This window comes from Musca domestica, unplaced genomic scaffold, assembly GCF_030504385.1.
Source record: "Musca domestica strain aabys unplaced genomic scaffold, Musca_domestica.polishedcontigs.V.1.1 66, whole genome shotgun sequence".
Classification (NCBI taxonomy): domain Eukaryota; kingdom Metazoa; phylum Arthropoda; class Insecta; order Diptera; family Muscidae; genus Musca; species Musca domestica.
Genome location: NW_026712376.1, coordinates 1,912,082 through 1,939,299, shown reverse-complemented (window position 1 = coordinate 1,939,299; position 27,218 = coordinate 1,912,082). Strand labels below are relative to the sequence as shown.

At 33.2% G+C, this 27,218-nt stretch overlaps 1 protein-coding gene across 3 annotated transcripts in view; it reads left to right on the top strand.

The window, feature by feature from the left end:
- The first annotated feature begins 785 nt into the window (after nucleotides 1-785).
- LOC101897639 (dentin sialophosphoprotein) overlaps nucleotides 786-27,218 on the top strand; it is a 64,752-nt gene continuing 38,319 nt past the window's right edge. The window contains exon 1 of one of the 3 annotated variants that reach the window (XR_009343904.1): nucleotides 786-1,008. The gene's annotated coding sequence lies outside the window, so the exon portion shown is untranslated. Of the gene's footprint in view, nucleotides 1,009-1,234; nucleotides 1,517-27,218 lie in introns of those variants that run through there. The other 2 variants (XM_059129727.1, XR_009343903.1) reach the window with 2 other exon arrangements.

The window sequence follows — 27,218 nt, the reverse complement described above, 5'->3', positions numbered from 1 at the left end:
AATATTTACCACATCGTCAAAAAATATGTCCCAAAATTTCACCTAGACAAATATTTTATTATTAGATAATTTTAAATTCCAAATTACAACTCATTTCGAGGGAATTTTCATAATACTAAAAATCAGAAAGGTAATATTATATGGCGCCTATATCTAAATATGGTGAATAGCAAACCTCTTCTTAGACAGCAAATGCCTATGTCAAATATTATTAATTTATCTTGAATATTGTGACTCATATCTTGATTTCAACAGATCGAGGTGTTGTAAACCGAATGACAACAATAATTGACACCTCATATTTATGGCGTAAGAATTGTGACGCACGATGCTGTATTACCTGTCATGTCATAACCTAGACAATATTTTTGATGGCGCAATACAGTGTGCACCCGGTTGCGTATATCATTTATTAAATAACTTACTAACTAAAACGAAGATCAAATCCCATAAAAGTAGCTGTAAATAATTAACACACGAAACAGAATATAAGTTTCCAGCTTTTTCTCTTAGAGCAAATGGCCAGAATTGTTGTTGAAACGTCAGGGCGTTGAAATTCCACTACATCGTAGGTTCCACGCAAACGCAATCAGCATAAAACATGAATAATAAATTCAAACTTATGTACCTAAAAACAAAAAAAGAAAAAAACAGCAACAATATAAGAGCAAATACAAAAGAACAACAAAAACAATTGGATTTTTTCTTGGCCAAATAAACGCTTTAGGTATGGAGAAAAAAGAAATTCCATTTTGGCCCAAACAAGTCTGATGGTAACTGAAGCCACAAGCGATGATCAGTTGCAGACATTTGCTCGTACCCAGCAGTTGTGTTGTAAAGACGCGTCGCGGTGTGAAATTGATCAGTAAAGAAACGCTACGTCCCACTCGAAGACACTTGGAATACTTTACGGCACTCGAGTGTCTAAAAAGAAAATAAATAAATACAGGCACTGCCGATAGCTTCAAATAAAATAACAACAACAGCAGCACCACCAACAAAGAAAAGGTAAAGAAAGCTCAAGAGAAAAGACCATGAAATGAAAGAAAGAGTGTGTGACAGTGGAACGCTGTAAAGGCCATAAAACCGGCAGTTAACGGCTGCGCTTGCGCGTCAACGATTTGCTGCAGTGTTTGGTTTTGGGCTGGAAGGCAACGGCGACGACGCCGCTGTTACCACTCTCTGTGCCAAAAAAAAAAAAACAACAACAGCATAAGAAATCCAGTAAAAATAAACATTGTGTGGCGGTCTACTTAACACTAAAAACCGCTAGAGAAAAGTTTCTTCATTATCAGTCGTGTTGTGTGCGGCCCAGTGAAAAGTTGTGCGTTGTAGCCCAGAACGGATTTGAACATTAACATTACGACAAAACAATATATTTTTGCATACATTAATAATTTAATATACTGTGAATAATTGAAATCGATCGTTTTTGAAGAGGAATTCGCTTCGAAAAGGGATAATTAACATAAAAATTCCGACGAAATAAATAATCGCAAAGCGATAACAACAAAAGGTAGAAAATCACAATCACAGCTGTGAATGATATGCAAATAACTTTCGAATAGATACATTTTTAAATGAAAAAAAAAAAAAAAAAAAAAAAAAAATAAATTAATTTATAATATGAAACCAACAAAAATTAAAGCTGAAATGTAAAAATAGAACAACAACAACTGCGATACGGATATATCATCATAAAAAAATTAAAAATCATATTGCATAAATCTTTGTGAAGTAAAAATCAACAATTTTTATGTCGTTTGCTTTTTTTTCTTTTTTGTTTTCCAAACACTAAGCCAGTTCGAGGAAACACATAAATGGCACAAAGAAAGTATTACATTGTGACTTTGAGTGTATGGTACATGTGTCTGTATGTAGTAGTTTTGGCTTTTTCTGAGTATTCCAATTAAAATGAAAATAAATTGGAATTTTTCCTTAATAATTTAATGAATTTATTTTCTATTCTAATCGCAAACAAATGGGTATTTTTGATTCCATAAAATTTATTGAAAAAAAAAAAAAAAAATATATATATTTTTTTATTTATTTGAAATACATACATATGATCAAAACTGATTTTCATTTGATAAAATATGTATGTTTTTGATTTTTCATAATGATTTGGTATAAAAAAAAGAAAACTCACAACAGGAAGAACAGTATAACTTTAAAATGATATTTTTTTCCTTAGATTTGGCAGCTAGGGTGAAATCAATTTTTTTCAGAGATTTAAGTCATTGTAGCTTCCATATAGCTTAGAGAAAGTTCAGCATTTGCTCTATGCAAAACACTAAAATATTTATGAAGAAGGTCTGTTTTTTCATACCTCAGTCCAAATCAAATATTAAACAAATTTATATGAGAGATTTAGTTTTTTACAGAGATTAAGAAAAAGATCCAGTCTTTTGATATTGCAAAATTTTTAAAGGCATTCGAAAGAAATACTATTATGGAAAAAGAATTTATATAGCATTTTAAAATGTTCAATTTTTCAGGATATTCGAATCCTATCTAGCTAGCATCCTTTGTCCGACTTTCAGCATAGTGCACTAGATAAAATCCGAATACGCTTTCAACACAAATCGTCAAAAATCATAAACTAATATCAGGGATCGAAAATGATCCATATGAATCGTTTGGATTTTGCACCTTCCAAATTTCCATTAAATTTAGATTTGGTGCTAATATGGTCTATATTGACGTTCTTCGTAATTCAATAAATTTTTATTTTTTCCAAAGTGGTCGAAACGTGGGGCTACGGAGTCGAGCCATTTTTGATTAATTTTGAAATTTGAAAAAGTACCTATTGAAAACTCGAAATGTCTATACATCTTAGTTTCACCAAAACTGCGGTGTAGGGGATAATAAAGTCTGCTAGGCCTGAATTTGTTGCTTTCACGCAGTTCATTTGAAAATATAAATTTTAATTTCCAAGCTTATTTTCAAGCAGCAAGTGACCGCTACATCATCCGCGAAAATTCCATCTAAAAATTTTAGCTTTCTTCCAAAAGTTCGTGTTATGCCTTTTTAGTACTGAAAATTGACAATTTCAAAATTTTATTTATTTTTTTTATTTTATTTATTTTCAAATTTTTATTAATTTTTTTATTTTTCAAGTTTTTCCTGTTTTGGAAAAATTAATTAATAATGGGAAAATGTAGCCTTCATTAAAAATGCAGAAGCCTTCATTTTTAAGTTCACCTTGGAAGACATTACAATGGGGCCACATACAATTTTTCTGTCCAAAACTATTTCAACGTCTCCATATGTCTAGAAACCAACAGTGAACTCAATATAAAAATTTCGGGATTAAAGGTCTATTCCTTCATCCAACACCAAATTTGGTAACATTTAGTACAAAGTTAGTACGCATGGTCTTGAATACCAACTTCTTCTCTGAACTACAGCCACGAAGAGTGATATTTCTATCAAATATCCCTTCACCCAATACGAAATGTAGTACTTTTCGTACAATTATAGTACACATTTCCAAAACCACTTCCATATCTCAATTCCAGATACTAACATAGATCTCAATATCAAATCTCGGGATTCTAGCTTTATCCCTTCACCCCAATACAATTTAATGCCACCCAACACCAAACTTAGTATCATTTAGTACAAAATTAGTATGCATATTAAAAACCAGCTCCTTTTCGCAACCGCAGCCACCAAGGGTGATAATTGTATCAAATTTGAGGATTCCAGCCCTATCGCTTCATCCAATACAAAATTTAATAGTATCTAGTACTTTTCGAACATTAAGAACACACATTTCCCATATCACTGCGACATCTATATCAAATTGTTGGTATTTACCTCTATTCCTTCACCCTATACCAAAATTAGTTCTTTTCGTACATTACAGTACAACATTTCCATATCTACTTTCATATCTTAATTCCAGATACCATCAGGAATCTCAATATCAAATTCAAGGGTTCCAGCCCTATCCCTTCAGCCAATACCAAATTTAGTACCATTTCTTACTTTTCGTACACATTTCCAAACCACCGCCAAATCTCAAATACAGATACCATCAGAAATCTAAATAACAATTTCAGATTTTTATCTCTATCCTTTAGCGAATATCAAATATAGTACCATTCAGTACTTTCCGAGAAATTATGGTACACTTTTCCGAAACCACGACCATATGTCCAAGGTACACATGAACCGTGATACTAATACCTAACTTCAGATTCTGTTCACCAAATAACAAATTGTACCAAATACAGTACTATTTAGTACCATTTCCGAAGCCATCTCTAATCACAAACCTACTACCAACAGGGACCCCAATACAAAATTTTCAAATTCTATCTTAATCTGTTCACCCTTAACCTAACTGTTTCCAATTTATTACCATTTAATAGAGTTCGCACACTTAGTACACATTTCCAAAAAACACCTTCAAATATTAAACTTATTTTCCATCCTTGATTATCGTAACAAATTTCAATTTTTCAGCTCTATCCATTTACATAATACCAAATGGTACCAATTTAGAACTTTTCATAACATTAAAGTTCGAATTTCCAAAAATCCTTTGGTATATCTAATCTGCACTCTATCAGTGAGTCCTATTCCAAATTTCTTTCTGAATTCTAGTTTATTCCGATGTCTAATAAAAATCACTCAAGTTTTAGTACATTTTACTACTTTTCGTATCATTTTTAGTATTTCAGAATTCTATCTCATTTCGTTACTCCAATACAAGGTATTCAATTTTTAGTACATTTATTATTTTTCGTATCCTTTTTAGTAAAAATTTCCAAAAAACCCACACGTCAAGACTAACCCTAGTCTAAAATTTCAAGAATCTTGTTTCAGTCGTTTCGTCTGGATGTTGATTCTCAGTTAGTCAGTTATTTCACTACTCTTTTATATGTTTTCAATTAAATTTCTGATTTCACTTTTAACATTTTTTGAGAAATAGTTTAGAAAGATTTGAATACATCAAATCCTGTTTTCAATGTTTTTTTCTTTAAAATTTCCTAATAATACATTCGAGTTTTTCTTAGTTTATCTTATATGTGTTGCACATACATATTTATACAAACACTTATTCATGCCAATTGAATGGAAAAGTAAATTTTTGGATATACTCAAAGAAATCCATGTCTTCTTGCCAGAAAAAGAAATTCATTTTTACAATAACACTTCTAAACGAAAAATGTATTAAAGATTTTTGGCTGTATAATAAAGCACAGTTGTATATATCTGGAAATGGAAGCTGTAATGCCTCCGAACTTCATTTGTCCATCAGAAAAAAAATCATCTCCCTAAACTCGGAAAAGAAATCCTTTTATGAATACTTCATTTTTTCAAAAAGAAAAAAAAAAACACATATATGTAAAACCCCAGCAAAATACGAAACCCCAGCTTGTGAAACATTTTAATTTACCCAAATGCATGAAATACTTGAATATGCAAAAGAAAATATATTCATCTTTTGCCAGAGCAATAGCACAGAACTATTGCAAATAAATGCTCTTCATGTTCAATATAGTGCATACCAAGCTATGAATGATCCAACATACACAGAGAAATTATAGGTGGTTCTTTATGATAACCACAATGGAATTTTTATTTCGAAAACATATTTTTTTTTACAATTAGGCTGCTTTAAATATTTTAAAAAATAATTATTATTTCTCAGCAATTTTGGTATTACATTGCTTTCTTTCAACTCCTCTACATTCCAATAGTTTTTCTCCGTGTAATACACATTTATATCCATATGTCTGTGCATGCCTTTACACCATCATCTATATCTTCCAGAATACCGCAATTTCTTTATTAGGTTCGAATGAATGCTTGGCATCTAAGCACAAAACTTTGCTCCAGCACTTCCAGCCAGCCAAATGAAAATAAAGCCATACAAAATATTTTCAATGGAGGAAAGAACGAAAGAACAACAGCGAAAGAAAAGTCACGAATAGCAACGAAAGCAAACCCAAAAGGCGTCAAGTGCAGCAATACCTCTTAGCAGGAAGCTCGAAGAATTGCGTGTAACCCATTATCACTTATAATGAACATATTGTTGTGGACCAATAATTTTCTTGGAATTGCATTTACTGTTGTTTTAGTAAAATACATGTTTTTTTTTTTCAATTTGCAAGTGAGTTCGTGCTGCCAATTCCCATAAAGCTCTTTATGTTTGGGAGCATTAGTGTAAGGTAAATTGTGGTTGATGTGTAATTCTTAATTCTACTTTTTTTTTGGTTAGTCCTGCTACATAGGAAGAATTTTTGCCCTGTTATCGTAAATACATAAGGTTTTGAAGCTTGCATGAGGCCAGTTTCCACATCGTGTCAGAGTCATATGTATATATTATAATGTACATATGACTCACATATTATAATGTACATTTTGTAGCAGACTTTTAAGCGCGCCCAAAAATATTCAAACATAAACGAAACCCTAAACTTTATAGTATTTACAATGTACGATGATATATCATATCATATTAAAAATGAAATGAGGAAATGATGTGCCCTCCGCTATTAAAAGCTATTATACACATAATGTTAGAGTCATATGTAAAAACAATTTTTTCAGCATTTATGCTAACCATTTTTATAACATGCTTAAAGGCGCTTAACACAATGTGTAATCTGAAAGGAAACACATTGTAGTATAATATAATTACACTTATGATCTGAATAGACTAATATATATTATATCCTAATGCGTTTCCTTTCAGATTAGAAATTGTGTTAAGCGCCTTAAAATATATTATAAAAATGTTTAAAATAAATGTAGAAAAAGAAACTTTACATATGACTCTAACATTATGTGTATATTTCTCATTTCATTTTCAAACCTGCAAAGCGCATAAAAGTTCCGTATGACAATATTTAAAAATAAATCAAAATTAAACTATTTTTTCAAAACTTCCATTTAATGCCCTCCATCATACTCTGGAGGAAATATCAAGTTTGGCATTTCGTTTGTAATTATATTTCGATAAGCCATGTCCTTCTGTGGAAATCATTCTTCTTCCGAAAAAAATAAAGTGGTTTGAAAAATTTTACTCAAATGTGTTTTAGGTCCAAAGAATTTTTGATATTTAAAATTGACTCCATACGTCAAAATTTAGGACGCGATAAAAACTTTCCATATGGTGTGAAGTAATTTTGGGCGTAAGGCAAATTTTTGCTGTTAAGTGACAATTAACAGGCGGAACCATATGGATAGTCTTTTGCAAGGATATTTTCTGCCTATTGTGCATGTACAGGGCGAGATAAAAAATTGCCACAAAGTCAAACGCCATAATTTTTAATTTTTATTAAAACTTTATTGAATGAAAGCAAGAAATGTCGGAAATAGCATCAAATTTTAGAATAAGTTTAGTTTGGTTCGAATTGGTCACCTTTGACACAAATTATGGCCTTCAAACGACCAATGAACAAGTCCCGCGCTGCCCGAATGTTGTTCTGCGATATTTTGGCCCATTCTTGGCGTAACGCTTGCTTGAGGTGATCGACACTTTGGTATTTTTTTAGTGCCAAACTTGCTTTCCAAAATACTCCAGATACAATAGTCCAACGGATTGGTATCCGGAGATTTTTGTGGCCATTTTGCGCTGGAAATGAAGCTAGGAACCTCATTTTGTAACCATTCTTGGGAGGCGCGTGCTGAGTACTGTTAAAATGTTCAAGGTCTGCGGCCAATATTTTTGAGTACCCAAGGCTTTAATACACCCTCCAGAATTTTTGGCGATAATATTCGGCATTTATTCTGATGCCACGGTCGATGCCATCCGCTATTATGGCGGAACACACCATCACAATGGCCGGCTCTTGAGTTCTGTTGGCCAACCGAAGGTGCACATTTTCATCTGACCTCCTTGGCAAGTAAACACGATTATTTTGTTTGTTTACAAACTGCTGGAAAACGAATTTTTTCCCATCGGAGAAAACCAAATTCGGCAGTTCACCACTCACAAACGGCCAAGCAACTCTTTAGCTCTTTTGAGTCTATTTTCTTTCTGTTGCGGTGTAAGTTCCTGCACTTTTTGGAATTTCAATGGCTTTACCCCGAGCTCATTTTTTAATATTTGGCACATGGAATATTGCGATATGTTCAGCTCATGAGCCATTTTTCCGCGAATGCGACGCAGGTTTCGATCAAGCCGCTTCCTTACTTTTCGAACCATTTCTGCTGATGTTGCTATTTTCTTCCGTCCACTTCCTTAGCATTGGGCTACGCTACCAGTATCACGGTAACGAGCGATGGTAGGAGACACAAAAGATGTATTCACATTTAAATGCTGGAGTGCTCTAATTTGTGGTTTTCCAGCCAAATATAAAGAAGTCACGCTATCACGCTTGAATTCCATCGCGAATAAGTTTTTTTCTGGAAAATTCTCACCAAAATGCTTTTGTACTCTTGATAACAATAAAATGAGCTGTCACTGAAATAATTTTAATAGCGTTGAAATGGCAGCAGTCTGAAGTTGGTAGCAGTTTTTTCATCTCACCCTGTATATATATATGGATAGATTTATAGACTTTTAAAACGACCTGGCCCTCGCTATGCCACCAGTTTGCATCCATTGTTCAGGTTTTGGTATGTGTTTTCCTTAGTTTCAATTTTAGTAGCTTTCGATTTCAGGTGTTTTGAGGCGATTGCGGTAGTGGCCGAATAAACGGACCGAAATTGGGCTTTGCGGTTCAAAATAGATAAAAATTATATTTGGGAGTATGAATGAAATTTCAAATTTTGGTCTAGGCCTTTGTAGTATTTCGAATTATTTTATCACATTTCTTGACAGGATTGAATATAATTTTATACTTTCGATTCTTACTTCTACTCATCTAGTCAACATTTGTGAACAATAGTTTTGGGTTTGAATTTGTTCTTTGTAAGTTGTGTTCTTATTTTTTGTACCTTTTTTTATTAAATGACTAACCTAGGTCTTGGGCATATTTCGGAAAATATTTTCAATTTGAGGACATATATTTTTTATTTCACCTTTCAAAATAAATAACATAGAATTCATTAATTTGTTACAAGTTATCAATAAAATATATATTTTTTTTCATTTAATTAATAATGTTTTTTTTATATAAATAAACATATACCTTGCATCAGAAATACGTTTTTACTTTCAGCCAGTAAATGAGAAAAATCAACTATGTCCAGTTCCCTGTCGAGATATTTCAATATCAGTTGTGACCATATATTTGATTTTCTAAGAGTTTGACCATTTCTTATACTCTAGTTGTGTCTACACAAAACCTTGGCACTCACTGGCATACATACATACATTCATAGAAAAACTTAGTCATTCTGCTTTTAAATTCTGGTTTGTATGGCAACAAAAAAAAAAGGCAAAAAAAGTAGAAGAAAATTGTTAGGTCAGTTGAAAGTTTATTTTCTTTGTACGCCACTCTAGTTTACCAACTGCTCTTTAGTGGCTCGATTGCAATGTCTATAACCATGTATGTATGTGTGTTTGTTGGCATTTAAGTAAGGATTTTTTTGGTCACATAAAACTTGCAGTTTTGATTTTATTTTATTTTTTTTTAAGTCGGGAGTTTTTTTGTTTGGTTTGCTGTACACAGGTAAGCATAAAAGAACTTATGTTACTGGGCGGGTTTTCAGGCTGCTGTTCCGTTCGCATGGCTTAACACATTCACATGCAGGATGGTTTTATGTATTTTTAAAGCAGTCTCACATCGGTGACCTAGTTGATTTTTTCCATGGAAGAAATATGTTATTGTTGTAATTTATGCCAAAAGAAGTGAACATAGTTTTTATTAAAATTAAAAAAAAAAATTAAAAATACTAATATTTGAATTTATAAACACAGAGGCATCAATTCTAATTTCAAGTATATAATTAAGATAATAAATACAATTAATTGTATTGAATCTTTCAAAGGTTTCCCAATTTCAAAACAGAAAATGTAATCGTCCCTCCCACTAAGTTAGCAAGGGATTAATCGTTTGCTTACATTTCCTGGTAATCCTTCAAGTATTTAATTTAATGGTACACTTCCTACATGGATGAAAATCACAATTTTTAACATTTCATTCCGCCAAAACAAATTAAAATTAGTATTTTCATGGAATTTTGACTTATTTAAATAAATTCCCTGAAAATTCCCGGCAACTCAGTAATCTTTAGGAAAACATAGACACTAATGCTGCCGCCTTGGAAAGGTCAGCAAATATAACCTAAAAAATAATTCCGTGGTTTCCATCTAAAATGAAACTAAGGCAAACGCCAAAAAAAGCGAAATTTCTACAGATAAATTTCTCCTCAAGGAGCAAAAAACGAAGACTGTGTAATATAACAAATATCGTAAGTGTTGTTTCCTGCTTTCATTAAAATGCTGAGCAAAAAAGGAAAGCAGAACTAGAGGAATAGCTTGTATTCAACATTTCAGCAGAATGCTACAGAGAAGCCTGTGTTTTGTAGACGAATCAAGGTGTTTTCTGGATGATATAAAGGACTCGCATTTCAAAACAAATATGCAATGGCTATAGTGGGGCATGGCTTACCTGGTGGCGGAGGGAGGGTGTTAGTTCGTTAAGTTGAGTAGCATCAAAGATTTCCTTAAGATGTTAAGATAAATGATTGGAATATTTTGAAATCATTGAAAATTTCAAACTTCGTTTCCTAGTTTTGGAGTGGTATTTAATATCACAAAAATTGTTATCCAGAGTTATTTATAAGATGGCAAGAAACTACATGACTACGTCAATCATCGAATACCGTCATTGGGGGCTATACGAAAACGTGGACCAATATAGACCACTTTCTGCCTAATAAGATGGTATCCACTAAGATCTTCAAATACCAAATTTCCAACAATTCCATTTAGAAATGCAGCCACAATCATGGAAAACTGGAATATTGGGAGGAACCTTTCTATGGCGGCTATAGGAAAACGTGGACCCAAACAGACCATTATCTCCATGATACGATAGTAACCACTAATAGCCTCAAATACCAATTTTCTAAAATTGTTGTTTGGAAATGGGGCTAAAATCCATAAAATACCGAATATGGGGTCTATACGAAAACGTGGACCTTTGTAGACCACTTTACGTTCGAGAAATCGGTATCCACTAAGAATTTCAAATACCATAATTTCCAACAATGAAATGGAAAATGTAGCAGAAATTATGAAAATATCTTATATTGGCAGGTACCTTTCTATAGGGTTACACGAATACGTAAATCTATAAAGACCAAATTCTGGCTTACAGATTGGTATCCACTGTACAACAACAAGAACAATGACCAATATACCCCATATTTTATCCCATTAAAGACATATGTGAATATCAAGAATATATCCCCTTTTTGGGGCCTCTAAACGGAATGACAAACTTAATATACCCCACATACTCTGTATTTGGATTTGGCTTCCACATATATCTTCGTACGATTTCAAGTTTATTCCCCACCAAATGTGTAAAATCTTACCAAATTGATTATATTCTGGCACAAACGATAGTATTCCGGTTAAAAGAAAGTCAGTCAAATTTGTAAAAAATCTGCTCATATATAGTTCCCATACATACGTTTCATCCGATGTTATATAACAACATTAGATTAAGATTAAGACATAGTTTAAATATTTTTCCCCCTCTAACAATTGTCCAATTAGTCTGAATTTTGAATCACATGATCAAGTTCCGACTACAACAAAGTCTTCCTACAGCAAATCGATTTAGATACAGCTATAACTCTCATATACATGTTTAAACCGGTTATATACTTCTCTAAGCTATAATATGTACTCTATGGCAATGGTATTTGTTATGGGAGGTCAGGTACAGCAAAAAATACATTCATTAAATTTAGTGGAAATTAAGTCAGATTAATATAAAGCTCCTATATGTAGGATCCGATTTCAAATTTAAATCGCTCTAAGTCTATAGTTCTCATTTAGCTCACGCAAATTCACAATATAAACGAATATATTTTTATTACCATTAATTGTGGTGTAGGGTATCATACAGTCGGCCCGCCCGAATTTTGTCCATTTTTAATGGTTTATTTTGAAAAGAAAATAAATCTATATATATAAATGTAAGTTGTGTTAGTTACTACGCTTATAACTAAAGAACCGCTGGACTGACTTTAAAGATTCACACAAATTCGGAATTGTCTCCTCTCCAAAAAGGATAATATCCAAAAAAAATCGCGTAAAAATGTGATATATTAACATTTTCATTTTGACTTTTCAAATGTACAATAGTAATGTTTTATTTTGCATGATTTTTTTCCATTTTGACTTACTTTTTCTAATGTACATTTGTAGTGTTTTTTGTATTTTATTTTTGAATTCGAATATTAATACCAATTTATTTAATTGATTTGATTTCTTGAGAACTGAAGTTGATGTAGGGTTATATGGAAGTGTAGTACAGAATTATGTGGTGGCGAAACAGATTAGATGATATCGAAATAATTTAACGCGGTCACACCAAAGTTAAAAGATAATTATTTTCTAAATCGATAAAAAACCACGAAGAAAAGAGACCTCATTGCAAAATTCTCAAATCGGGAAAAAAACGAAAAAAAAATTTCAATGGAATCGCTTTTTAAAATAATAAACTTTGTAAGGATAAGCGAACAAGTTTAAGATTTTTTCAATTTGTTATTCTTCTTTCACTATATACAATTTTTCACCAAAAAATGAAATAAGTGCGAAATACGATGTTAACTGACATCTACCTTTCAACTCAAGGGCCGACCGACATTGTGGTTCAGCTGGAAGATGCGAACACATTTGAACAAACAAAAATTACCAAAAAAGCCTAATGGCGCTTATTTCAAAACGTGGACCTACTTCTTTCATGTGACAATAATCCGTCCAATGAGAGCTCAAAATTCAAAATTCTATACAATCAGTAAAATACCAAATATAAAGGGTGGAAAATAGTAGAGCGAATCGGACTCTTAGTAAGAAAAGAATTTCTTTCCTTACAGAAATTCTTCCCAAACATTCAAGATACCTTAAATCGCTTTTGCAGGTCATGATATCGATCATAACTCACGGATAAGGGTACAACCCGATTTCATATTTATATAACCATCGTATGATTTAAGCTATTATTGGGATCTTGGCCACTTTTTTCATTTTTTCGGCCCTTATTTGGCATCTTTGTTTATTAGGGGGTAGAGAACCTCTTCGCATAAAATTTGAAATTTTTGGTCTTGACCACATTAATCAATTTAGTCTTGACCACATTAATCAATTGATTTGGTTAAAAAATTTTATATATGCTATCTTGGGGTAGGGAACCATCATACATATAATTGCCCCATAAGAATTTATTTAAGTAAAGTCCTTATTGGAGTATCCCCAAGTCCACTTTCACATCTAATGAGTGATCAGAAAAAAAAATTGTATTTTATTGCATTTGTAACCCCGAAGAGAATATTGGTTGGGAACGTATATTTGGGATGAAATAAATTGTGAAAACAGGAACAAATTACAAATATAAGAAAGTAGCACGGGACCGAATATTTGTTGAATCGTAATTGAATTATACTATGTGAACATTATGGGGTCTCCAACTTACAATTTAAATGGCAAATAAAATTAATTCCCATCTTATGGTAATGGATGTAAAATAGCTATATTTTTGATTTGGCCTCTATTTGTCATATTGAATTATAGGGGGTAGAAGAAAGTTTTCAATGTAGGTCGATATTTCATACAAAGATACCTCCTGATTTTACCATATTTCAAAGGATTTGGCTAAAAATTAATTTGATCCCTTACATGGGGATAAGATTGATATATACTTTTTAATGGATTTGTATAGCACATCCACACATTTGAAGTCCACGGTTTAAATATTGAAGCCCACGGTTTATATATGGGTACAAGTATTTTAAAACACGTTTAATCGACCAGTACGTGAACACTTATATCAGTCATATCTTTGAATAATTATGCTTTGACAAATAGCCATAATAGACAAAAACTACGGGCCGGCAACGCGGACCGGGCCAGCTAGTCATTTATAAAAGCATACATTTTTAATGTGAAGAAGCTCGACTAATAATCTGATTTTTTTGGAAATGCAGTTCAATTAGGCTGACCACACTGTAGCAAAACAAAATTAAAACAAGAGTTGCAACAACACAACAACAACAACCATCGACAATAAAGCTCATGGGAAAGAAGACAAGCTATTAAGTGTGTAGTGCATAAAAGCGTGTTCGTTCGTTCATTCGTTAGTTTTTTCTATGTTCTCCTCTCCTCTTAACTATGTAGAACAACAACGAACGACGTTGCTGCTAGAAGCGAACATAACAAGCAGTGTTGTATAAATGTGTGTGTGTACGTGTATATGTGTCTAGGTTGTTCCCTCTCAGATGCATGTTCATTTTTATCTACTAAATCCCTGCAAGCATTTGGATGTGAGTTTCTAACTCCATCGTCTAATATTACACTACTTTGTCGCTTCCTGCTTGTGAAACGTCGATAGTTGGTCGATTTGCAATAACAATTCTATTGTCCCACTACAGTCATCTAATTTTCATCTCCAAAAGTAACTTCTTTGGCACTTCCCGTAGTTTAAAGAACGATTGTTTTGTTCTACTCTCAAAACGGAGAACAAAATCGAACGGGTTCAGTGTATCGGAGATCGGCATTGAGCACGGGTACGCAAGTGAAAATTATATTAAATGAAAAAAAATATATTAAATTTATTTAGTGAAAAATAATTTTGTCTTTTTATCAGTATTTTTTAGTATATGTTCAAATAATTTATAATAAATTAAAAAAGTAAAATAAAAAATAACATTTTTGTTTAGAGTAATAGCATATTTTTTATTTGGTGAAAAAATAAAATTAATTTTTTTATTAATAACTTAGTTTTACTTATGTTTTATGTGCTTTTTTTACTTACGATTATTTATTTGTAATAATATTAATAAATTTTATTCAAATAACAATTTTATTTTAAAGACTTTCAACTCTTTTTTACTTTCTTGTGGCAATGCATATCACATACAAATCAATAAAGTCACCAACAGGCGATGAAAACTCTCGCCATCGATCTCGACTCTTTCACCAAAAAGATAAACCGTTCGGGAAGAAATGAACCACGCACTCGTTACTTCTTTAAGTCACTAAAAAGTCAATGACAGGAAGTCACGAGTGCGTGGTTCATTTCTTCCCGAACGGTTTATCTTTTTGGTCAAAGATTCGAGATCGCCAGCGAGGGTTTTCATCGCCCGTTGGTGACTTTTTAGTTATGTCAGCGACAAAAAATGCTTGCTGGGATTAGGTGCATTTCTACATACAATCCCTAACACATACAGACAGCTTCATTCGGCGGTTGCAAACACCCACCCACGCACACACACACACACACATACTCACACTCAGCTGCAATGTTGGGTTTGAACTCCTACACTTGAAAAAAGTCTTGTTGTTGCTGGTTAAATAACGGTAAATATGTGTTGAACCAGTAGAATGATATTGTTTTACCAAAGAAACATACATGCACACTCACAGCCACAACACATCGCCGATTATTGTGTACTCTCTGTAAGAGATGAGTAGTAGCAGATTTACTCTAGATGAGTGTTTGAATGAATTCATGGAGTACCATCCCCAGCAAGCATTTTTTGTCGCTGACATAACTAAAAAGTCACCAACAGGCGATGAAAACCCTCGCCGGCGATCTCGAATCTTTAACCAAAAAGTTAAACCGTTCGGGAAGGAATGAACCACGCACTCGTTACTTCTTAACATTGACTTTTTAGTGGCAGATGAAATTGACGACTAAGTAACGTTCAGTCGTTACAATAAAGGCAATTTAAGGAAGTAACGAGAGCGTGGTTCATTTCTTCCCGAACGGTTTACCTTTTTGGTTAAAGATTCGAGATTGAAGGCGTGGGTTTTCATCGACTGTTGGTGACTTTATTGATTTGTATGCGATATGCAATGCCTTCAGAAAGTAAAAAAGAGCTGGAAGTCTTTAAATTAAAATTATTATTTGTTTAACTTTATTAATATAATTTCAAATAAATAAGCGTAGTTAAACAATAGGTAAAACGCATACAAAAAGCATGAGCAAAACACAGTTATTAACACAAAATTTAATTTTATTTTTTCACTAAATAATATTAATTATTTTTTTTTTTTTTGTATATCACTTCGTTTTTAATTTTTAAAAAATTATTTGAACACATATGATAAAAAATACCGAAAAAAGTCACAATTAATTTTTACTAAATAATTTAAATATATTTTTTCATTTAATAGTTTTTTTTTCACTCGTGCACCAATGCTGATCTCCGACAAACTGAACTCGTTTAATTTTGTTCTCCGTTTTGGGAGTAAAACAAAACAATCGCTCTTTAATCTACGGGAAGTGCCAAAAAAGTTACTATTGGAGATGAAAATTAGTTGACTGTAGTGGGGCAATAGAATTGTTATTGCAAATCGACCAACTATCGACGTTTCACAAGCAGGAAGCGACAAAGTAGTGTAATATTAGGTGATGGAGTTAAAAACTCACATCCAAATGCTTGCAGGGATCGTATATATATCTGGATGTGTGTGTGTGTGATTTTTCACAATGTTAGAATACTGTCAATGTCAGTTCACTCAAAGTTGTTTTTTCGCCTTATTCGTATTTCCGTTTCCATTTTTGTATGTCTGTATGTGTGCACATACATTTATGCTGCTGTTGAACTTCTTCCCATTCAACATTAATGCTCTACAAACACATTTTTGCCGGCTGCATGAAATACCAATTTAATCAAACTACAAATCGAGACTTTTCAGCACTTCAGTTTAACTTTATAAAAGTGAAGAGAAAGTCTTAAGTGCTTAACATTTATTTTGAAATAAATGCTTGCCATAAGCAAAAAGAAAAAAAAAACTTTTTTCAATTTGAATGCCACAGAATTTAACAAGGAATAATAATCAATCGGAATATGATTTTTATGGTAGTGTTTATAAAATTTCTAAACATTTTGCTTAAAAAAATTTTAATTTTTTGTTTGCTTGTGGAAACTCTTCCAACCTTTGAATGGGATTACAATGCATTTCTGGCTACGACGGTGCCTTTCCGTTGTTGTATATTTTTATATCCTCAGCCATGTGGCTTATTTGATACGGCCAGCGGTTGTAGACCCTAGGGCTCTTTGGACGAAATCCGTTTTAGGACATTTAGAGTCGATCTTAGGATCCGTCCGTTCGCTGTATGTCTGGTTGGTGTGCGCTATAACACCGGTAGGATGCATCCAATTTCGTCCATACTTGGTACACCATAATATTTTTACAAAACTGAGATCGAGTTCCGAGAGGAACAATATCGCATCACTACTTCTGGTACATTCTCAACAAAAGCCTTTGTTTCATAGAAAATGGAACGATCACCCGATTCTGAACCTGATTTTGTGAAAATTTTGCAAATTCCAATATTTTTCAAGTGTGAAAATGTACCATATGGGGCCGCTACGTCTAGTACATCCCCCCGCAAAGGGATATAATTTTGAATAATCATAACTATTATAAAAAGTAAAAAAAAATCCAATTGTGTAAAAATTTCGCATATCCTAAATGTCTGCTTAGAAGATAGAATAATTCCGTTCACCTCTTCTGGTACCTCCTCCATAACGGGTCAAGATTTTGAATAACCATGGCGCTCGAATAATGCGCAATTAGCATCCGATTATTTTCACACTTAACACATTTTAATATTTCATTCCTGCATAAGATCTAGTCTGAAGATGGAATATAACGGACAACTCCTACTGTTCCCTTCCCATAAAGGGCCAAAAATTTGAAAAATTACAATTCTTATAATATACAAACGAAGTCAACCATTTTCTTCATACTTCGTATGTCTTAATATTTTTACCTACCATAGATATAATGTGTAGATGGGGTATATCGGTTCACTCCACCTTGCTCCTTCCGTACACAGGATTAAAATCTTGAATAATTGTAACTCTCATAAAATGTGAAATAATTCACAGATATTTTTTGAACTTCTCACTCTGCTATTGAAGTATAGATCTTGGGTAAATATGGAAGTGACCGGTCCACTTCTTCTGGTACCTTCCCCACAAAGGTTCAATATTTTGTCAGAAAACCGACTGATACTTCTTAAATAGTTTCACTTTCCATTTTTTAGTGGTTTTTGGTAGCCATAACTTCTTACAAATTAACTTTTCATCAATGCAATATCGTGTGAAATAAGGAACTACTGATCGGCTACTAAATTGATTGATAAATAAGTTAGAAAGCATTATTTAGGTTTTGTTGGCATTACTTCGTAGTGGATTGGTTGCCTTCCTCAATTGCTAGGTTAAATTTTGAGATCCACATTAGTACTGATCAAAAGTTTAGTGAAATCGTAGCCGATCTCGATAAATTTAGGCAAAGGTGTTTCCGAGGTCTATTTAAGAATGTAAGCACTTAAAGACCAAATCGGATGAAACAAATATATGGAAGCTATTGCTATATCTGAACCGATTTTTACCAAATTTGATGTACTTTCTTCTAGACTGAACTCGGTCGGATGTCCCAAAATTCAGGTCATTTGGATCGATGTTTGCCATTTGGTGCACAATTAACCCGAAATCGGTTGAAGATATATATGGGAGATATATCCAAATCTGAAATGATCTTGCTACAATTTGGCAGAGGTATTTCTGGCCTGTATCTGATAACTAGTACCAAATATCATTCTGATAACTAGTACCAAATATCATTCTTGTGGGGAGCATATGACGAATGTGAGGGACTTAAAGACCAAATCGGATGAAACATATACATGGGAGCTATATCCAAATCTGAACCGATTTCCACTAAACTTGGTGTACTTGCTTCTAGACTGAATTCGGTCGAATGTGCCAAAATTCAGGTCATTTGGACTGCTATTGGCTATTTGGTGCACAATTAACCCGAAATCGGTTGAAGATATATATGGGAGCTATATCTAAATTTAAACCGATTCTCACTAATTGCAATAGGGTTCGTCCCTGGGCCAAACAAATATTGTTTGGAAAATTTCATCGGCATCGGATAATAAATGCGACCTGCATTTTGTTCACAAGAATACATGGACGGACAAACGGACTTACATGCATTAATCCACTCAAAAAGTGATTCTATGAAGATCCTCAAATGTAACTATGGGTCTATCTCACGTCCTTCTTCATGTTATAATAAAACCCTTGCCACTGTGTGTTGCAGGGCTTACAAATAATAAAATGCGATGAGTTGTTTATTGTGAGACTTTCAACAAGTCTTCGTGTGTTGTTCCAGTGTGTCTTATTACAAATCATGAGGTTGTGGGTTCAATACCAGTAGCTGAAAAATAAAAAAATGAAATAATTACTCTATTCAATTCATTTGTTTACTCTTAGCCTCTAAGTAATAATATCTACTTATTTCGACGGAAATGACCTTTCAAAAATAATTCAAATCAAACTGGCGTTGCCAACAGTGATAATTATCTGACCACCAAATTTCCAATTTTTTTTAATGTTTTCACAATATTCCCTATTTAGGATCTTGGAGCCAATTAAGCCAATCAACCAGAAAAAGGCAAAGCCTTTTATAACCAAGCATCTGCTTACAAATTTAAAATCGATTTTCATGGAATATTTTTAGAGGCAATTGTGTGGCTTAATGAACAACTAGAACCCACAATGCACAATTTCTGCAATTGTCGTTGTCTAGGCTACCGATCTATGCTGGAATAATTACGACGATGATGAACATTTGCCTGGAATTAAAGAGTCAACAAAGATTTCGGTGAATTTTGTGGTTCATTTGAATTGAGAAAGGAAAGAAGTTTGTGGGCATAATATTTGGCAATTATTTCGTATTCATTAATTTAACATTTAAAATCTCAACTGAATTAAGGTAGAGATTAAAGAATATTTAAAATTTAAATGAAGTGGAATTGGAAAATGGTTATTTTTTATACTTCACAAAAGTTTAAAATTGTTTAAGACATGTATGTATGTGGGAAAAAATGTCGTTAACCTATTCTCGAAGTTTCTTTCAAAAAATATTTGTTTGTATAGATTTAGATGAGTTTTCAAGAAAACTAAATATACCTCTCCGACTGTCATACGTTTCAAACCAAACTATGATAAACAAAAGTAAGAAAAAAGTTTTTCTTTTTTCTGCTTAAACCTAATCATATTATTGGGAACTTTGGATTTTTTCTTTTTTTTTCTAGATTTGTATACATTGGACACATGTTCTTTTTCAGACACATAAACAAACACATATGATAGTCCTAGTTCAAATGGCTTTTAACACAATACAATATACACACACAGACACAAACCATGTGTGCATACATATATCATGTATTTTTTTTTTTCAAATACTTTGAAACACCTGAATTGCTGTTAGCTTTAACATAACTTGTTGGAGAAAATTCCGTGTACGCTTCTTCACATTGCCAACAAGGGTACAAACCTAGAAACTATTTACCAATACCCATCCACTTTGGTACTATGGCACATTCGTATTAGTTCTACAGCTGGGACTTTTCACCTGGTAGCTGGTATTGAAGGGAAATGATTCGTTGATTGAAACTTTTTTGTCTATCTCCATTTCCGAGACTTGACAACACTTTGCGTGTCCTTTTTTGAGCCTTGTAAGTTTTTCGTAGAATCTCGGAGAGCAATGGCTATGGTTGTTTCCGCAAAAACTAAGAACTATTCCAGGTACAATTCTCAATAATATGCAAAATATTGAGGATAAATAAGGTTTCAAAACAGGTTCCAGTAATAATGTTTGTTAGTAGTTCCGTAGATTAACACTGAGTATATGGGGCTGAATATGTTAAAAAAATATGAATAGCAAAAATTCCGAATTCATTCCGTTAGTAATTTCTCGAAATACTCATGTCGGACCCAACAAAGTACCTATATTATTGATCAGCGTAGAATTTTAAGTCAATTTAGCGATGTCCGTATATCTCTCTGTTGTAATCACGCTATCTTACGAACGAATTGAGATAGGAGACTAAAATTTTGCATACGTGTGTATTTTTTCAGTAGACAGGTTAAGTTCGTAAATGGGTCATGCCGGTCCACTTTTTCATTTAGCCCTCATATAACGATACCTCACAATATTCGGTATTTTGATGATTTTAACGACATTATTTATTTCGTATCGTATTTGAAGATCTTAATGGGTACTAGAGCCTATGACAAAAATTGCGTATGCACGTCCACGTCTTCGTATTGCCCCATATAACGATACCCCCTGATATTCGGCATATTGATCATTTTAGCGGCATTACTCACCGGAATCATTTCAAATTTCGTATTCAAAATTCGGAATTGGTACTACAGCCGATGACAAAAAATTATTTATGAAGGACCACGTCTTCGTATAGCCCCCATATAAGGCGTTACATTTGAAAATTATTTTTCTACGAAATTTTTTAGAAATGTTTTAAAAGTTCCATCAAAACGGTGGAGGGTATTAAAATTTCGGCCAGGTCGATATTGCGAAAAATAATTTTAATTTTTGAAAAAAGACAGTCAGTATTGGTACGCCTCGCCTATAAGAATGAAACTTCTCCATAAACTTTAAAACTTCTCCATAAATAATGTGAATGAAACGTAGTTGAGGTCAAAATTTTCAAAAAAAAAAAAAAAAAAAAAAAAAAAAAACAGTTAGAACGAAAATCGGAATGTGCCCACAACGATCCTTTTTGGTATGAACATTTTTTTACCGGCTAAGGGTTCTAAATGCTAAACAGCAGCTAATTCGGATGTAAAATGTCTCCACAGCTGTTAGAGGGCAATCTATTAAAAAGTGGTTCAAATTTTTATAACCTCAGCCTTATGGCTACAAAAGCTGCTTCATCGAAATAACCTTTTTTATATCCTAGGTATCCTTGCACCAAATCCGTTGCAGGACATTCAGAGTCGATCTAGGGGTGTCCGTCCGCCGTCTGTCTGGCTGGCAAAGGGAATATGTGACTTGGTTCTTACTTGGTGCTTCATCGGAATAACGGTTTTAGACCCTAGGTCTCTTTGGACCTACACCGTTTCAGGACATACAGAGTCGATCTAGGGGTGACCGTCCGTCCGTTTGTCTGACTGGAAAGGGAATATCTGACTTCGTTCAAACTTGGTACATCGTAATATTATTGTCAAACTCAGATCGAGTTCGGAGATGTGCAACATCGGTCCACTGCTTCTGGCACCTCCCCCACACAAAAGGTCCAAATTTTCAATGAAAATATTTTAGTTCATAAAAAGAGCAAGGATCAATCAATTTTGTGCGAATTTTGCAAATCCCATTATTTTTGTTAATGCAAAGTCAAGTGTGAAAATGAATAATATCGGCCCATTCGATCATGTTCCATCCCCACAAAGAGTCAAAATTTGAAATAATTATAAGTAGTATAAAATGTAAAAAAACATAGCCCAATTTTCTTCAAATTTCACGCATCCCAATATTTCTGCCAACACAAGATAAGAAATGAAAAACGAATGGAACTGACCAATACTTCTGGTACCTGGTATGACTATGAAGTTTAAAAACTGAGAAATAAGCATCCGATTCTCTTCAAATTTCACAGATCTTAATATTTTTACATGACAGCATCAGATCCGTTGTAAATACCGCATATATCGGCCGACTCTCGCTGGTACCTCCCCCATAAAGGGTCAACATTTTTTTCTCGGAACTGAATTCTAGAAATGTGGCACTCTCTCTGAATATATGAGCGTTATGTACTTTGTATGGTCTGAAATGTGTTACCTAACCTCTATTTAAACCCAATTTCCCACATCAAGAATGTTGCCTTAATGACAATTTATATAAACGCATTTCTCTCCTCCGGAACAGTCCTTTTCAAAATATGTTGTTGTTGTAGTTAATTAAAGCCATATATTCAGAAAACAAAGACCTGTACATTCATAGCAGGTTATAGAAAATTCGAACAAGTTTCCAGCATGTAGAAAACAATCTGCTTAGAAATTTTAATGGAAAAGTTTAATAAACATCGACAACAGCAGCAAAACAACAACAGCAGCAACACTAACTTTTGAACACAAACTAACCAAACAGCCTCATCTCAGGCTAATTGTGTCTTTAATGTAATTGCATTAGTTGAAGTGTACAAAAGCCTGTTTTGTGCGTCACATGTTCGTTCGTAGATATGTATGCATACATCTTTACTAGGTCAAGCTGAAACTTCTTTACCACCATTGTAAACAACTACAACAACAATAAGAGCAGCAGCAAGCTACTGAACAACATTTCTTCCATTTCCTAAGGAAAAAATTTAAGTTTAACAATTACATAGCTGGTTTATAGAGCCACTGACATAGAGACCGTTGTGGACGGGGCAGGGTGTAAGAGAAAGGCGTTCAAACAACATTTAAATGTCTGCATTTCTATAAAATGCCATCACATAGCCCACTCACACACACACTCGCCTCGTTGAACTAAACTTGTGTAAAACGTGCTTGTTGTTTGTGTGTTTAATTTGTATACAAATCATATAATCACTTAAAACCGCTTTCACTCTTGGCTCAAAAGCAAAATCATTTCCAGCCAAAAGACTCACGCACTCAAGAGCATGTTAAATTTGTCAGTGAGTTGTTAGGTTGGCTGTGCTTGCCGGCTTGCTGGCTGGCCTGCTTGGTATTTGGTTAACTTGGCCGTTAGCCTGACAAGTTTTATGACCAAGTGAAGTGCTTGATGTAAATAACAGGCAAAAATTACACACATACATAAAATCTAGGTACATAGAGTCAGTAATATATATATATATATATATATATATATATATATATATATATATATATATATATATATATATATATATATATATATATATATATATATATATATATATATATATATATATATATATATATATTTTTTTTTTTTTTTATTTTAAAACAAAAATAGAAAACTATTACAAAAAATGCAGCTCACAGTTTGTGCTTTAAATACAAACCTTTGAAGAGATGTGGAAATTGTTATTAGTAGTTGTGGCGCCCAACTGAAAAAGTAGCAAAGCAAATATTGCCACCGGGGTTAATAGAGTTTAGACAAGTACCAAGAACATTGCCAAAAAATATCTGTGTGTATATTTTCTAACAGTTATATACCTACCTACACACATATTCAGTGCAATGATAGAGTTAACACAAAAATCAGCAGACGCTTTGGCGTATTTAACTTCGGGAATGCCGAGAGCAGTCAACAACAAGAATGTACATAGCAAGAAACAACAAACCACAAAACCTAAATCAAACAACTCTCTCTCTCTCTCCTTCTATCCACAAAATGTAAACAACAAACTACACTATTGTTTACTTACTTGACGTACAGATGAAGTTTTAGACATCAATGAATGCTTTCAGCAAATTTTATCTCGGGTACTATTGTATTTTTTTTTTTTTTGGCAAATTCCTGAAATAATAATAATAATAATACCCAGTATTGGATTAAGTGTTGAATAAAGCATGGTCATGGCCGATTTCGTGGAAGAAAGAAAGAAACTGATAATAAATATTGTTAAAAATCACCATCCTTTTTTTTTTTTTGTTCTAAGAACAAAATTCAATAGCCTTGTGAAAAACAAATTTAATTTGTCCTGAATCAATTATAGATTTTTCAAAGGAATTTCACCCCATTGTATTTTCATATATTTAAAAATTTCCCCAAAATTATGTCTCATGGGGGAAATTATGTAGAAAGAAATTTGTTTGTGCAACCAGTTGTTGGTTCTCATTAGATTCCCCGCAATATTTATTGGCGAACTTCTTTTGGGATGGTAAGCGTTGGCAATGAAAATTTTGCAAAGAGTAAACAAAAATCTTCGACTAGGAATTGACAAGAAATCAGCCGATCAAGTCAATGTATGGAGGTTTTTATTTACTTTTGGAAATAAAGATAAATGAATTATTAATTTTTTGATGCAATATTAAGTGTGTCTGATATTTGGTATGGCATTTTACTGGAATTTGTCCTTTTTACAAAGATTTTTTTGGATTTTTAAAAACAATTTGTATTGGAGAGTAAGAAAAAATATTTGTATTAGGGAGTAAGAGACGTATATCTCTCCCTCTCTCTCTCTCGATAGAGTTTACAGATATGGGCAGCTTCTAACGAAAAAGTATAAGCAACGCAAATGTGTTCTTTCTCTCTTTCTCTTTCGAATTTCATTTCCAATTGATTTGGTAGGCGAGAGAGTCTCTTACCACTACTTATGTATGTATATTGTGAGAAAGGCTGGTTTACCAGTAAAGTACTCGTACAAACTTATTCCCAACTAATGAAATATTGCAACCAAAAAATGTGGATAGTTACAGGGATTAGATCTGCTCGTTTTTACTCATGAGAGAAATATACTCGCGAATGGGAGTGATCGAAGAGTAGGACTTTTACGCGAAGTTCCTTTCTATCTACATTTTTTTGTAAGGGTAGGTGGAGATCGAGTACAAAAGCCAAGGAGAGAAAAACAGTAGAAGACATGGACTCGCATAGGCAATTTTCTGTCACAGGCTGTAGTTCCCATTTCGAAGTGCGACTATTTGAAACAATTCCGGTGAATAGTGTCGCTAAAATCATCAAAATACCGAATATCGGGAGGCACCATTAAATGGACTTAAATTGACGTAGACTGCAGTACACATTACGAACTTCAAATACGAAATTTAAAACAATTCTCTCAACCTACTTCAATTTGTTCGGAATCTAAAGTAATTTCCACATACGGGCGACCATCGTTAAGTCGACATAGAATTTTATGTTGAGCAAGAATATGTATACTTTGTGGGGTCTAAAATATATATTTCGAGGTTTTTTAAACAGAATTACAAACTTATAATACCCTCCATACTATGGTGGAGGGTATGAAACCAAAGGTATGACAGAAACTAAATTAGTACTCAGTACGAATAGAATCTGAGATGATTTCGAGATGATTTTACTCCCACTCGAAAACTTGGGTGACATATTTTTCTTTTACTCGCGGAGTACTCACACTCCAATACGAGTGAGTGTTACTCTTTACTCGACTTCAGGCGAGCATTTTGAGTAGAATCTTAGATGATTTTACTCTCACTATTTTTCTTTTACTCACGGAGTACTCACACTCCAATAGGAGCCAGTGTTACTCTTTACTCAAGAATTTTGGAGTCATAGATTCTTATTTTATGACAATTTGAAATTGCATAACACAAACAATTATAAGTATCCAAAAAGTATTCGATCTGGCATTGTCATCATGTATCCCACACATTATTCTCACAATGTAAACTCAGTGCAACCAATACCTATTATAAAACTAATTCATGTGGCCCGCAAATGTTTGCCGAATTATTCCCCACAATTTTGGGGATTCTTATGGAATAGAATGCCTTTCAAGAGTTCCTTTCAATCTGAACTAACTAAAAATTGTGTTTAACTATGTACACTATATGTTTTGGAAGAAAATTTTCTCAATCGAAAAGTTTTTAACTTTTAAAGAAATTTTTGGTCACACGTGCAATCAGCGCAATACTCCTCTTAGTCACATTTCATGTTTTCTTGCTGCCTTTCTTCCTTTTCGAAAAAGAAGCACACATAAATTTGTGCGACTCAAAATGACGCAGAAAAGAAAGTTGGGTGGCTTTTTTTTGTTTTTTTATTATTTTGTTGCTCTACTCTTTTGCTATAACCAAATGTGAAGGTGAAATTTGTTGAAACCACTTCGACGCTGGTAACCCACACACACACACCTAGGTACACATTGTTAATGCCAAGTCATGCACTCACTTCTGGTAATAGTTAAAAGGGGGTGCAGAGAAGTGCGGAATGACTAGTTGCTTTAACAACACCAATTGTTGTCACCTTAATGGATGTACGCACAATCAATATATTTTGTTGTTGTTGTTATTATTATTGAGTTCGTTGTTGTTGTTTTCTTTTTGGTTTGGAATTAAAAGTAAAAGTTTTCACTTGTTTGTCATGTTGGAAGTTTTCTCAACTGTCCATCATTTTGCCAGCCATATTGACCGGTTATATTTTTGAGTTGTTTAATTTTCTCGTTAACTTATTAATCCTTTAAAGCAAAATCTAAAGAAAATCTGTTAGTTTGACATTGAGATTGGTTAATGTTGGTAACAATGTAAAATTGTTATGGTATTAAACCAATTATTTCCAAAAGATAAGAAGAGAAAAAATTTAATAAAAATAATAAAAATGTAATTAAAATATTACAAAA